Genomic DNA, 12,222 nt, shown 5'->3' with positions numbered 1-12,222 from the left:
GAAAGTGTGATATTTATTGCCTGCAGGGGATTTAAACGCCGCTCTCGTCTGTTCACAGCTCAACGTTGACCATAATCACCAGACCATGAGGAAAACTACTGAACGTAGCCTCTCACTGCCCCACGGTTTGAACGTGTGTGTGTGTGTCACATCGACTGCATCATCTGGTCCGACGCTGCCATGATGCTCGAGCTGTTTGCAGAGTGACACAACTCTTGGCCTGGAAATGACCCATCAGTCAGTTTGACTGCGGCTGCAACTGTGGCTGAGCAGTTCTACTGCATGTGTGTGTATATGTGTGTGTGTGTGTGTGATGTATATTTAAGATTTAATCTACTGAATTGGGGGGGGGGGGGAGAAACGTCGTCAGTCCCGACCAAGTATCAACCCACCGTGACGTCGCCCGTTGGTTTGTGAGCTGCTGTTTTAAAGACTCAAGTTTTGCATTTTGACCGGCACCATCTTGGTTTGTTTTTTTGCAACCAGACGGGGGAATGGGGTGGGCCTGACAGATCTCGTCCACTGATTGGACACTCCAATGTAAACTGTGCCTTCTCTTCCATTTTGGACTTCAAACTAGAGATTGAACCATAAACTCTTGAGGAAAATGTTTACTGACGTTTGTTCAATATTCAGCATTAACTTTATTGTCCCGCAGAGTTCGATGTCTTAGGCTCTTTAGCCATAAACAGACGACATTTCATACATAGTATATGTGAATGTGATGAAGTGATGATGTGAGAAGAAGAAGAATAGAAGAAGATGGCAGCCAAATGTAAAAAACAAACAGACAAACAAGCAAATGGATGGGGGTGAAAACACACCCCGTCCACATAAAAAAGGACTTCCTGGTTGCAAAAAATGTAAAGGAGATCATTTTAATCCTCATTTTCATCATGACTGAATGAAAACAAATATTATGCCGCATCAGCTTCTTCATCTGTCTCTTACGCAAACAGACTCTCTTGCTCCCCCTCTTGTACTCCTGCGCGCGCACACACGTGCACACACACGCAGAGAAGCTGTGAGGGATGAAGTCATTATCAGCTCTAATAGGTGACGTGCCAGATATTTCCACAGCTCTGCAGGGAAATAACATGACAGCAAAACAAACGACGCCATTAGTCATACTTAACACCCCCTGTAAATCAACTCTGTGTGTGTGTGTGTGTGTGTGTGTGCGTGTGCATGCGTGTATGTGCACGCTTGTATGTTTTAACAGGTTATTTGCTCCCTAACTGCAACCAGTGGAAAATATTAACCAAACACATGACTGACAATGTATGATGAGCGCAAACTTCTCAAGCCTACGCACGCACACAAGCATGCACGCACACACATATCCAAATAAACACATATACCCAAATAATCACACACACACACACACACAGTGACCAACCCGTTAATATTTTCCACTACAGGGCTGAACAGGTCCAGCCTGGACTCATGTAAGATGCAGATTTGGACCAATGAACATCCACTATGACGTAGTTAAAGGTCCATTTAACCACTCATGGTTCCTCACGCAGGTGAATATATCGAATCAGTCGGTGTCTGTTGTCATCCTCTTCAAGAGAAACAACGTGTTTGAGGTTTTTGTATGAATTTTCCAAACAATACTTTCTGGTGGCAAACCATCTGCTGTGTCAGGTTAATGAGTTTGAGAGGGTCGTCCGCTAACCGGAAGGTAGGTGGTTCAACCCCCCAGTTGCCCGAAGTATGCTTGGGCACTACACGATTTTCAAAGTGTGCAGATCTCTGTACCGTTCATACTACACGTGTTGTTTGTAATCGTGAGGCTTTCAGTCGTTGTGCCGTTGAGACTACGCGACTCATCTGCGACAGGGGGTTTCACACACTTCACGATGAGTGTTTCTCCTAGGTTTACTGGGGGGGTTAGGGCTCGTTAGGGTTCACAAATCCTGTGAAGTTTCATCCACAATCTTTCATACAGGAATGAGGAATAAGTTGTATAAGGAAAGTGACCTGAAATGACTTCTGCTTGACATTAAATGCAAAATAAAAAAAACGGCGGGGTCTCCCGTTGGGGGGGGACGCGCCCTCCCAATTCAATGGTAGGGAAACACTGACGATCCTTCACCAGGAGAGAAATGTCTCCAAAGTACGTTTTGTCACAAAAACACATGCCAGAAGTGACACAGGAAAAAATAAGCGATACACGCGCAAAACAGGAATTGTTTGTCACTTTCACGATGGACGTCAAAAAGAAGCTGTGTTCAACATGTTGCAGGATGCTCTTTATGTTGACAGGTCAGAAACAGGAAGTAGTTGAGCCGACGGAATGAAATGTAAATGTGGTTCCACTCGAGGATACGCTCATCATATGTTGTGGTGAAAACATCACAACATGACAGAAACAAGCCCCACGCGATGATTTTCTTTTTTCCTCAAACACGGCAAAGGAAGAGAATATGGGTGAAAAGTGTTGTTGTGCTACAGTTCCTCCTCCGGGTTTCCAGGTTGACACACTCACTGCCTGTCACATCACAGCTCACGCTGCAGGAGATGGTTCCACGCTGGTTCCCCGACGCGTCCAGATATTTAGCCTACTAGATATCTGAAAGACGTCGGCGAGTCACTTTGATCGCGTCGTTGGTAGTTCACACATAGCAATCGAGTGTAGATTTGCGATCCCCGATTTCAGGCTGATTTTCCTCCGACTTGCTGCAACTTCAGAATTTGTCGGCAAGCTGAAAATCTGGCTTCATATCGTGCAGTGTGAACTCTCTATCCCTCAATAAGACTAAAAGAGCGCTACATAAATCCAGTCCATCTACCAACTTGTTGTCACAAACACTCAAAACACTCAGCGGTCCGTCACTCCTCCTCCTGGAAGTTGAGGTGGCGTGTAAAAGAGGCGGCCGCACAGCTTTCGTCGGAGCGCCGAGTGTCGATCGTTCGTAAAAGTGCTGAGCAGCTGGAGCCTCGTGTTCACGAGCAGAAAGCTGCTGCAGCGTAAAGAGTCTGATGGGACCGTCAATGAAAACCAGGCTGCTGCAATAAAATGCCAAGCAAACAACGGGCCACTCGGCGGTGCCATGCCATGACCCCCAAAACACACACACACACACACACACACACACACACACACACACACACACACACACACACACACACACACACACACACACACACACACACACACACACACACACACACACACACACACACACACACACACACACACACACAAAACTAAAACAACTCCATTGTCTTGACGGCTCGGTCTTGAGGTGGCCGCCACGACAACAGACTGTTTCAGTGTGAAGACGACGTGTCACACTCAGACTGAGAGAGAAAACTGACAACTGAATAACAAGAGAAGAAGTATGTGTCTGAGCCGAGGGAGGCAGGGCAGGAAGGAAATGAGGATAAGGCTCCGCTCAAACCCCTGCCAAACGCCCGACGTGATGCGAGACCCACAGCTCTGCTCCCAAAGATCCAGAGAACCTGAGGCTCAAACATTTTACTGTCAACGAGAGGCGTGTCTGCAGGTGAAATCAGAAGAAGAAATGTATTAATACTTGTCTCACATCTGTCTTCAAAGGAACAAATTAGATGGAACCAACAACAACGAGTGTTAGTGTTGAGATTTGAGTCACGACAAATAAAATAAATCATGTTTAAGATAAGATAGGATAAAGCGGTAGACGATGAATGAATGAATGAATGTTTAAGAAATAAAGTTGTGGTTTTGTGAGAATGAAATCATTCTGTCAAGACGTGGTTTAGTCATTGTGGTTTAGTCATTGTGACCTGGGTGAGTGTGCACAATGTGTTCGTGCTGTGTATTGGTGTACGTGTGTGCGTGTTTGTTTCTGGCTCAACTGATCAACCTGTTGGCTTGTCCTCCCTCCCTCCCCCAATCCATCTCCTTCCTCTTTCTTCCTCCCTCACTTCATTCTCTCATTCCAACGAGTCAACAACACCAACACAAACTCCCTCGTTCACAGTTTCACTTCTTCCTAGTTTGCTCTTTAGTGAGTTATTGCTCTAACTTTCTAATCACATTGTTCATGTTGATATGGTTATTAAATGTTTATTGTGATATAAAAACGTAATATTTTAACAAAAGTAATTAATGAGGAAATTCAGGAGATTGTGTGGGGAGGCAGTTATTCACATCCAGACCGTTTGTTTGGTTAGAGTTGTAGAGCTCCATTTATAGATCAATAAAAAATAAAACGATAAAAGAGTCTTTCTGCTAAAGATTCATCGAAAACCATGAAAACACCTGGAGCTCATGGCCGCGACTGATCAGGTTGCATGTGTGTGACTGTAAATCATCATGTATTCTTACACACATGTTGTTTTACTGTTCCCTCCGTTTCACTGGATGTTCTTCTTTTAACTATAATAATTAATTCTGTTTTTAGTTTGAACGTGATTTACATTGTTATCTTCTTTCCTCAATAAGGAGCTGGTGTTTGACCACAAGACAGGCAGGTGTGTGTGTGTGTGTGTGTGTGTGTGTGTGTGTGTGTGTGTGTGTGTGTGTGTGTGTGTGTGTGCGCGCAAATCACAGAGAGTATATAAAGATGGACGACTAGCAGCTCCTAAATTGAGAAGCTGAATCATCTGGGGTCGCCCCCTGGTGGCCGGCTGCAGTGTAGGTCATGAACCCCACCTCCTCCACCATGTTAGCAGTTGGGATATGGACCAAACGTAAAAAAAATAAAAGAAAATCAAAGTTGACGTTAAATAAATGTTTGGTTTTGATTAGTTTCTTGATGCTATAAAAATAGACCCTCTTGCAACACACACTTTAAAATCCATGATCACAAACGACTCTGATCTTGAATGTTACTGTTTTTTAACTGTGTTCTGCTGTTTGTCCGTTTGATTTCTGGTTAGTTATTGTTGTGTGTATTCATCCTGTTTTTAATGTCCTCCTCACGTCTTCGGAACAAATGCCTGGCAGCTGTGAGGCCGAGCGACAGGCGACTGTCAGAGCTGCACACTGAAAATATGAAAGCCATGTTGACAGCTGTACTGCACATACATGTACATGTTCGTTACCCAGACAAACACCTAATATGTTTTTACACACCTTGTACACAAAAAACCCACTTTCCTCCCTTTCAGTCTAGCTCTCTCTCTCTCTCCCTCTCTCTCACACACACACACGCACGCACGCACGCACATGCACGCACGCACGCACATGCACACACACACGCACGCACGCACGCACACACAGTCTTTGGGCACAGTTGGTTTGTTCAGTGTTTCCTGGCTGAGGGCAGGTCATGCCTAGGTGGGGAAACTGTGACATGTCAAAGACGCCCCTGATTATAGCCACAACGGAAAAGCAGCCAAAACAAACACAAAACACGCAAGCTGTGTGTGTGTGTGTGTGTGTGTGTGTGTCCATGGTAAATACTCCTGGGAACCAATAGCATCTGTAGTTTGGGGCTCAGAAACAAAGAGATCGGGAGGCGGCGGCTGTGGCAAATCTGGCCGACACACTTCCAACTTCAAGAAAGAAAAACAAAATCTGCGATGACCTGGAGTCGTAAAAAATGCCACGAATGGAAAACTTCAGTTACACTTGATTAACATGTGAACTTTTGTTTTGGTCGTGGTCGCCGTGACAACCCAGATGCTGATGGAGGTGGCGGGTGAAAACGTGGTGGGGCGCGACTGAAAGGTTGGAGAAGAAGGTTTAAGTTTTATATCTAAAGTCAGGCACCAACTGTCCACCCATCATTAAGCAACACATCTATCTCAACAGGGGTTGAAATGTCAGAATTGAGAGCTGAGACTGAATTGCAATTGGTCGAGCATGTGTGTGGGCCGGACCTCGATACTGCAGCTCCACTCCACCATCACTGCTCCACTGACACTGGCTGCAACTAACGATTCTTTTCATTATCAATTCATCTGTCTATTATTTTCTCGATTAATCGATTAGTTGTTAAAATGTCATAACATTTTTAAAAATGTTGATCTTGTTTTCCAAAACCCAAGATGATGTTTTGTTTTGTCCATGCACCAAAGATATTTTGTTTACTGTCATAGAGGAGCAAGGAAACCAGAAAATATTCACATTTAAGAAGCTGAAATCAAAGAATTTTGACTTTTTTGAACCAAAGAATTAATATCTAAGTTTCATGATGAAGTTGTAATAAGTTTCTACCACACTGTAATTTAAACAACCCCAGATGGTTTTCAGAGTTCAGTGTTCAGGGTTTTTAAAAAAAAGTTTTTTTGTAAAGTCGTCTCAGGTGACGACAGCTGGAGCTGTGTTCATGACTTTCACCTCGGCCCAGCGGGACATCCGAGCTCTGCTTTTACTATTTCTGTTATTCCACTGTAATCAACAGCAGCCATTGTCTCTCACACACACACACACACACACAGACACACGCGAATATGTTACAACAAAACCAAAGGCCAAGACAAACTGCTGAAAATGTATTCTAATGTACAAAAAAAGGTTCACCGGAGGCGTCTCTTGAGCGCTTCTCTCCATTCCTGCACGATTGACATCTCTGAGATTCGAGGGGTGTCCTGGAGTCGCAAATATCAAATCAAGCCCTTCTCTCCCAACTCCACCTCTTACGAAACGCGAAAGTGTACGTTGGCCTGAGCCGAGGCGCATCTGAGCCAGAGGCATCGGATGCCACACCGAGCAAATGCAGCACACGTATGCACTTTTGTACTTCGATAGTTGTGAGGACTCTCAAACAGTTCAGTCTGATATACATGTACCTGCACCTTTGCACCTAAAACAATTGAAGTGGAAATGCTGTAAGTTTAATTGATAAATGTAAACAAGCTTTCCATCATCAATACGTACGGAGAGCAAAGTTGCGACCTCGTCCATTAGGGAGTTGCTATTGCAATCCGACACTATAGTGGGCGCTATGGAGCAGCAAGAGCACGAGCACGAGAAAGAAAGGTTTTTATTTGATAAAACGTCTGCGTCACTTAACCTGGGTAGTTTCCTCGATCTTGGGTGGATTCGGATTGTCCTTCCTATCGTCTTTTCCTATCTACTATTCCTTAACCTCAATGTGGAAAACGTCATGAGGTCAAGGGAAGGATGTTAAGGAGAATCCATAGGACTTAGGAAAAGCTGACAGCGCTGCTCAGAGAATCCGACTCAACTTTCACTAAACTACGTCATCATGCAACGGCAAATGTTATTGGCGTGCATCTGTCGTGGTGACACTACAAATTTCCGAAGATGGACTACAAAAAATGCATCGGCTCGATACAGCATGTTTTACCACTGTGTGACATCAGATGTAAATGATTCATATGTTAGGGTAACTTACATGATGTCCTACGTCACTTATGGGTCATATTCATACTCTTCTTCTTCTTCTACTACTTCTCCTTCGGATTTAATCCTTTACGTTCGTGCGTGTCGCGTCACGTTAAATATCGCTCCTGGGATGAATTGTGCGGCGTCAATTTCTCCAACGAGGAACCAAAAAGCTGAAGCTGGAGTTCGCCACAAATTTTCGTGAGGCTCGTTACATGGGGTCTGTGTGACCAAAACGTCCGTTTTAATGTGATTGGCCGAGGTTTGTGGGGGCGCAACGCAAACGCCTGAACGGGCCTCAGCCATCACACCTGCGTGCGTTACCCCCGACATGTACCTCGAGCTTCACCTCAAACTGTTTTCTGATCTTAACCCTGAAAACTGCAGCCATTTGAACATGAAAGGACCAACTCATAGGAATACAGTAGGAATACTGTAGTCTTAATGTCATAGGGAGGTTTGAGGGGGCACACACACACACAGTATTGCCAGGAAACACTTAAGTGAAACATAGAACTTAACTTCATTGCCTCCTCACTCCTCTCGGTCATTCCTTCACCTCAAGGCCACATCTCTCTCTCTCTCTCTCTCCCTCCCTCCCTCCTCACCCCTCTCGCTCATCACGCAGATGGAAGCGTTTCCAGGCCGTACTGTCGGCACATTACCGTCTCTACCTGTCTGCTGCTCCAAACCTTCTCATGTTTCCTCTGGCCAGTGTTTTCCTAACTAAGTGCTCACAGAGGATAAAATATCAGGCCAGCTGCAGCCAGGCCAGTGCTGGGGGGGGGGGGTGCTATATGAAATACATGATATAAAGAGACGATTATAACCCTGATTTGGAATTCATGGCCGACTGCCAAGGTTGAGGGGCATCTTTGGGGTTTTTGTAAAAAGGTTTCACGCAGGAGCTCCGGAGGGACCTGCAGCTCTACGCTTGGTCGGTTGCATTGTGGGAAACGTAGGCTCCAATTTATTACAAGCTTGACCCAATCTATAGGAACTTAAAGTCAAGGGGGTGTCGCAAGATGTTTTCGCAAGAAATCTAATAAAACAATTACAGATACATAATATAATATATAATATAGTTTAGTTAGAAAAAAAGTTAGAATTTAATTTAAGAACCTGGAGGATAAATCAGCTTTCTGGTTTTTCTCTTGCCCCGCACGAACCCTGACGTGACTATGACAGATCAGCGCCGGCATCAGTTGCCACAGGTGAATTTACAGCACCACCAGGAAACACTGGCACACGCGCACGTAGGCGATATCATTTTTTATTCTTTACTACCTTGAAATCAATCTTCTATTCATGCTTCAACCGCCCCCAAACACGTTGGCACGTGGAAATGCCATTCCCCTGAAAAGGACAGTTCAGTGATTTGGGAAACAAATTACATTGAATATATTTTGTAGGCCAACACTTTTTTTTCTAAAAAAAATTAAAATTTGAATCTCTGTCTTGATCTCTTACCAGTCCTTGGTCCAGCTGAGTTTTTCCTGGTCAGCCCCCATTGGTGCTAGCTGGTTTCCTCTGGGTCGTCGTCGTCGGGCTGATAGCTAACCCTAGCTGGCGGTGAGTACTCGTGCTGAAAAGCGCTAGCTTAGCGTGCTAGTAGCTTAGCGTGCTAGTAGCATAGCCAAAACACACTTTTTCTTAGGTAATTACTCAACATGTCACGGACTGTAATTCACTGCTTTGTACTGTCCATAATACTCGACGCACTTCAACAGTGGATAACACTTTTCATGCCGATGAAATTATCGTAGTTTTCTCTTCATCTTCCAGTCGAGAGTTCACGAAGCAGCGTCGCCTCAAGAGCCCACGTACGGTCTGATCTCCCCGTACGTAGTTGTTGTTGTTGTCCCGCCCCCTGGCCAATCAGTTACCAAAGAACTTGACGTTGCTTTACGACTGACCAATAGAAAGGTAGAATACGACACACAGCACTGTAGTACGTGAGATTAACGCGGTTAGGTTTCATGTTTAGGTTACATTCCTTGTCGTAGTAATTTACACTACTCCCCGTGTAAATGGTTACACACGCATTTAACCACTGGATTGCACATTACAGAACTGCAAACATGGTAAAAATCAATCAATCATCCTAGGGGTTGATGAACAATATAAAGGGGTTACGCTCTTATTATGAAACCGTATTGGATCATCTTCCCTCTCCGGACCTGGGACTCTGAGAATGCGGCCTTTAGAGACCAAAAGGCTGAATACATTTAAGAAAATCTGGTCTTTGGACGATTTCCTATTGGCATCAAAATCTTGCCCCGCCCTTACGGTTGCATCATTTGCTACTCTGTGCCACTGCGCTTACTGCAGCTCAGTCGCCCGCATATCTATAACTAACTAGCTTTGACCCCAGTGTCGTTGGCACGAGGAGTTCCCTGAGAGGGGAAGGACACATTTCTCGGCCGCGTTCGGCCTAGTCGCGCTGCTGCGACGCAGTCGGTCTTCAAATGCAGCCTCCGAAAGGATGCGAGCCCTGAATTGAGACAAAGCTTCTGTGTTGATTCATTAATTCTGTTCAGGAACTTCCCGTTAAAAACTTTTAAAACCTACCCGTGCCTCTGCTCCTGTGTCCAGCCACCAGCACAACCCGGAGCAGTTGAAGAACTTTTAAGGCCAAAAATTGTAAAGACTTTCTAAGGATCTGCGGACGCCCTGATTAAAGTACCGCACTCACAAGTTTAATTAGCCATGATGATCTCAGAGAAACACACTGTCCCGCACCAAAGGACTCTTTTCTGCTTTTATAAATAAAAGAAGGTATATTATGTTTCATGCGCCCTGCACACAGACACGCGCAAAACATGGACATGCCTGATCACGCTCTCTCTCTCTCTCACACACACACACACACACACACACACGCACACACACACACACACACACACACAGAGCAGCTGTGGTGGTTAGATCATCAGTTTGTACAGCAGGCTGGTACCCTGTCCTGCGTCAGTAGGTGTTAGTGGTAACATTAGCCAGGGGGGCGAAGGAAGGAAGAGCCAGGGACTGCAGGAGGAGGAGGAGGAGGAGGAGGAGGAGGATGGAGGAGAGTGAAAGAGAAACAGAAAGAGAGAGTGAGGTGGAGTGTTAGCATAACCTACGGCTTAAACGTGTCATTCCTGCTGTTGTTTTAGCCCCACCATTTAAACACTGGGGAAATCAGGCTGTCTTAGCAGGAGAGCCGCTCTGTCATCACACACTCACACACACTCTCCTCGCCTCTTATATTTCCATGTCCTTTTTTTTTTTTTGCACCCTTTTTAGCGCTCATCCATCCTGTGAAGTTCTCATCCACTTCTCCTTGTTTTCTTTTTCCTTTTCTTCTCTTCTCTCTTTTTTTCTGATTTCTTTCATTTTGGCTACGAAACTGAAACAAGTGCGACAACATGTGTCGGCAGGTTGTGAAGATGCAGCATGATGCAGGACAAGGTCGACCGACCTTGCCAGACATTTATTTATTATTATTAGTCAGTTAGTTTTATTTGGCATCCATCTTGACTTGGTTTGAAGGTGATTAATGTAAATTTCTGGAAAGTTTTTGAGCTAGGTCATTTTTTTTAATCTGCATTTTAGTCCTGTTGCATCACGTTTGGCAGCCTCCGTCACCACTGTGGATTTCTGTGCTCGTGCCGCTGCTAAGTGTTATTACTCACCGTCCACATGTGCAGTAGATGTTATTGCAGGGGACCAACCACGGGGCTGCACGGACAGAGTTCGGCAATAAACTGATTTATTTTGCTTGGATGTGTCAATGAATGTTCTGCATGAGATGCAGAATTGAAACTCAAGCAGCTTTTAACGCCATGTCCATTTTTGCTGTGTTCAAATCCCTTCATGGACATTTTCAAATGATGGATATTCTCTCTTTCTCTCTTTACACCCCCCCTTTTTTCTCTTCTAACCATCATCACCGTGTTTGCCAACATTACATTCACATCCCAAGACATTTGAACACAATGCTACCTGGATAACTCTTTGTTGTTATTTAACATAAGTAGAAGACATTGTCAAATAGAATATCTCACAACATTTTGTGTTTAACGATGTAAAACCCTTTTACTGGACTACTGTTTCTATAAACTAGGCCTATCCCTTTTGGCTACGTTAGCGCCTGTAACAATTAATTCAGTCCCTGCGGTGTGTGCGCTTGACTTGTCAACTCTGTCTGAGTTTAGGTTAAGGATTCCTTACCCTTCTCATCTTAACATCCCAACGTCTTCCACCAGTGTGTGTGTGTGTGTGTGTGTGTGTGTGTGTGTGTGTGTGTGTGTGTGTGTGTGTGTGTGTGTGACGACATCCATGACCTTTGTTTTATTTGCACTTTCTCTCCTACGGGATACTGTTGAAGGTGAGCACACACACACACACACACACACACACACACACACACACACACACACACACACACACACACACACAGTGTAGTATTGCGGGCAGGATGGCGGGTGGCAGCCATTATTTATGTCTGCTTTCTTTAGCGAGGTTTCTCACAGGAACAGGAGCCGAGCAGGAATCCAACACTTCCTCTCAGTCCACCATTTATCACCCTTTATTAATACAAACACACACACACGCACACAACACACACACAAATGAGCGCACACGACACACAAATGCACAAGCCACAGACACAGTTGGTGAACAGACAATTTACCAAATAGTTACTCTTATGCATGTTGTCTATCCATGGACAGACAACATCACACACCGACACAACAACACAGTAATACAATACATAATAATCAGCAGAAAATCAGTTTGTGAAGCACTTTGTGAAGCACTTTGTGAAGCACTTTGAGCGTGCGTGCGTGTGCGTGTGTCTGTGTCAGGTGAGGTCACACAGGGAGTTCAACATCTTGGCTGCCGAGGAAATAGCCCTAGCCAGACCTGACGTTACCTCACTCAGTCGCGTC

The 12,222-nt window shown here is 44.8% G+C and overlaps 1 long non-coding RNA gene across 19 annotated transcripts in view; it reads right to left on the bottom strand.

Moving 5' to 3' along the window:
* Positions 1 to 9,235, bottom strand: part of LOC118309831 — a 37,835-nt gene extending 28,600 nt beyond the window's left edge. For 4 of the 19 annotated variants that reach the window (XR_004793619.2, XR_007030886.1, XR_007030883.1 and 1 more), the window contains exon 1: positions 8,762 to 9,235. This is a non-coding gene — a long non-coding RNA (uncharacterized LOC118309831). Of the gene's footprint in view, positions 1 to 8,578; positions 8,648 to 8,761 lie in introns of all 19 variants that reach the window. The other 15 variants (XR_007030879.1, XR_007030882.1, XR_004793620.2 and 12 more) reach the window with 9 other exon arrangements.
* Positions 9,236 to 12,222: the final 2,987 nt, after the last annotated feature.

The sequence above is a fragment of the Scophthalmus maximus genome, chromosome 6 (assembly GCF_022379125.1).
Source record: "Scophthalmus maximus strain ysfricsl-2021 chromosome 6, ASM2237912v1, whole genome shotgun sequence".
In the NCBI taxonomy this organism is placed as follows: domain Eukaryota; kingdom Metazoa; phylum Chordata; class Actinopteri; order Pleuronectiformes; family Scophthalmidae; genus Scophthalmus; species Scophthalmus maximus.
Note: the sequence above shows the minus strand (reverse complement) of the source record. Positions and strands in the feature narration are given on the sequence as shown.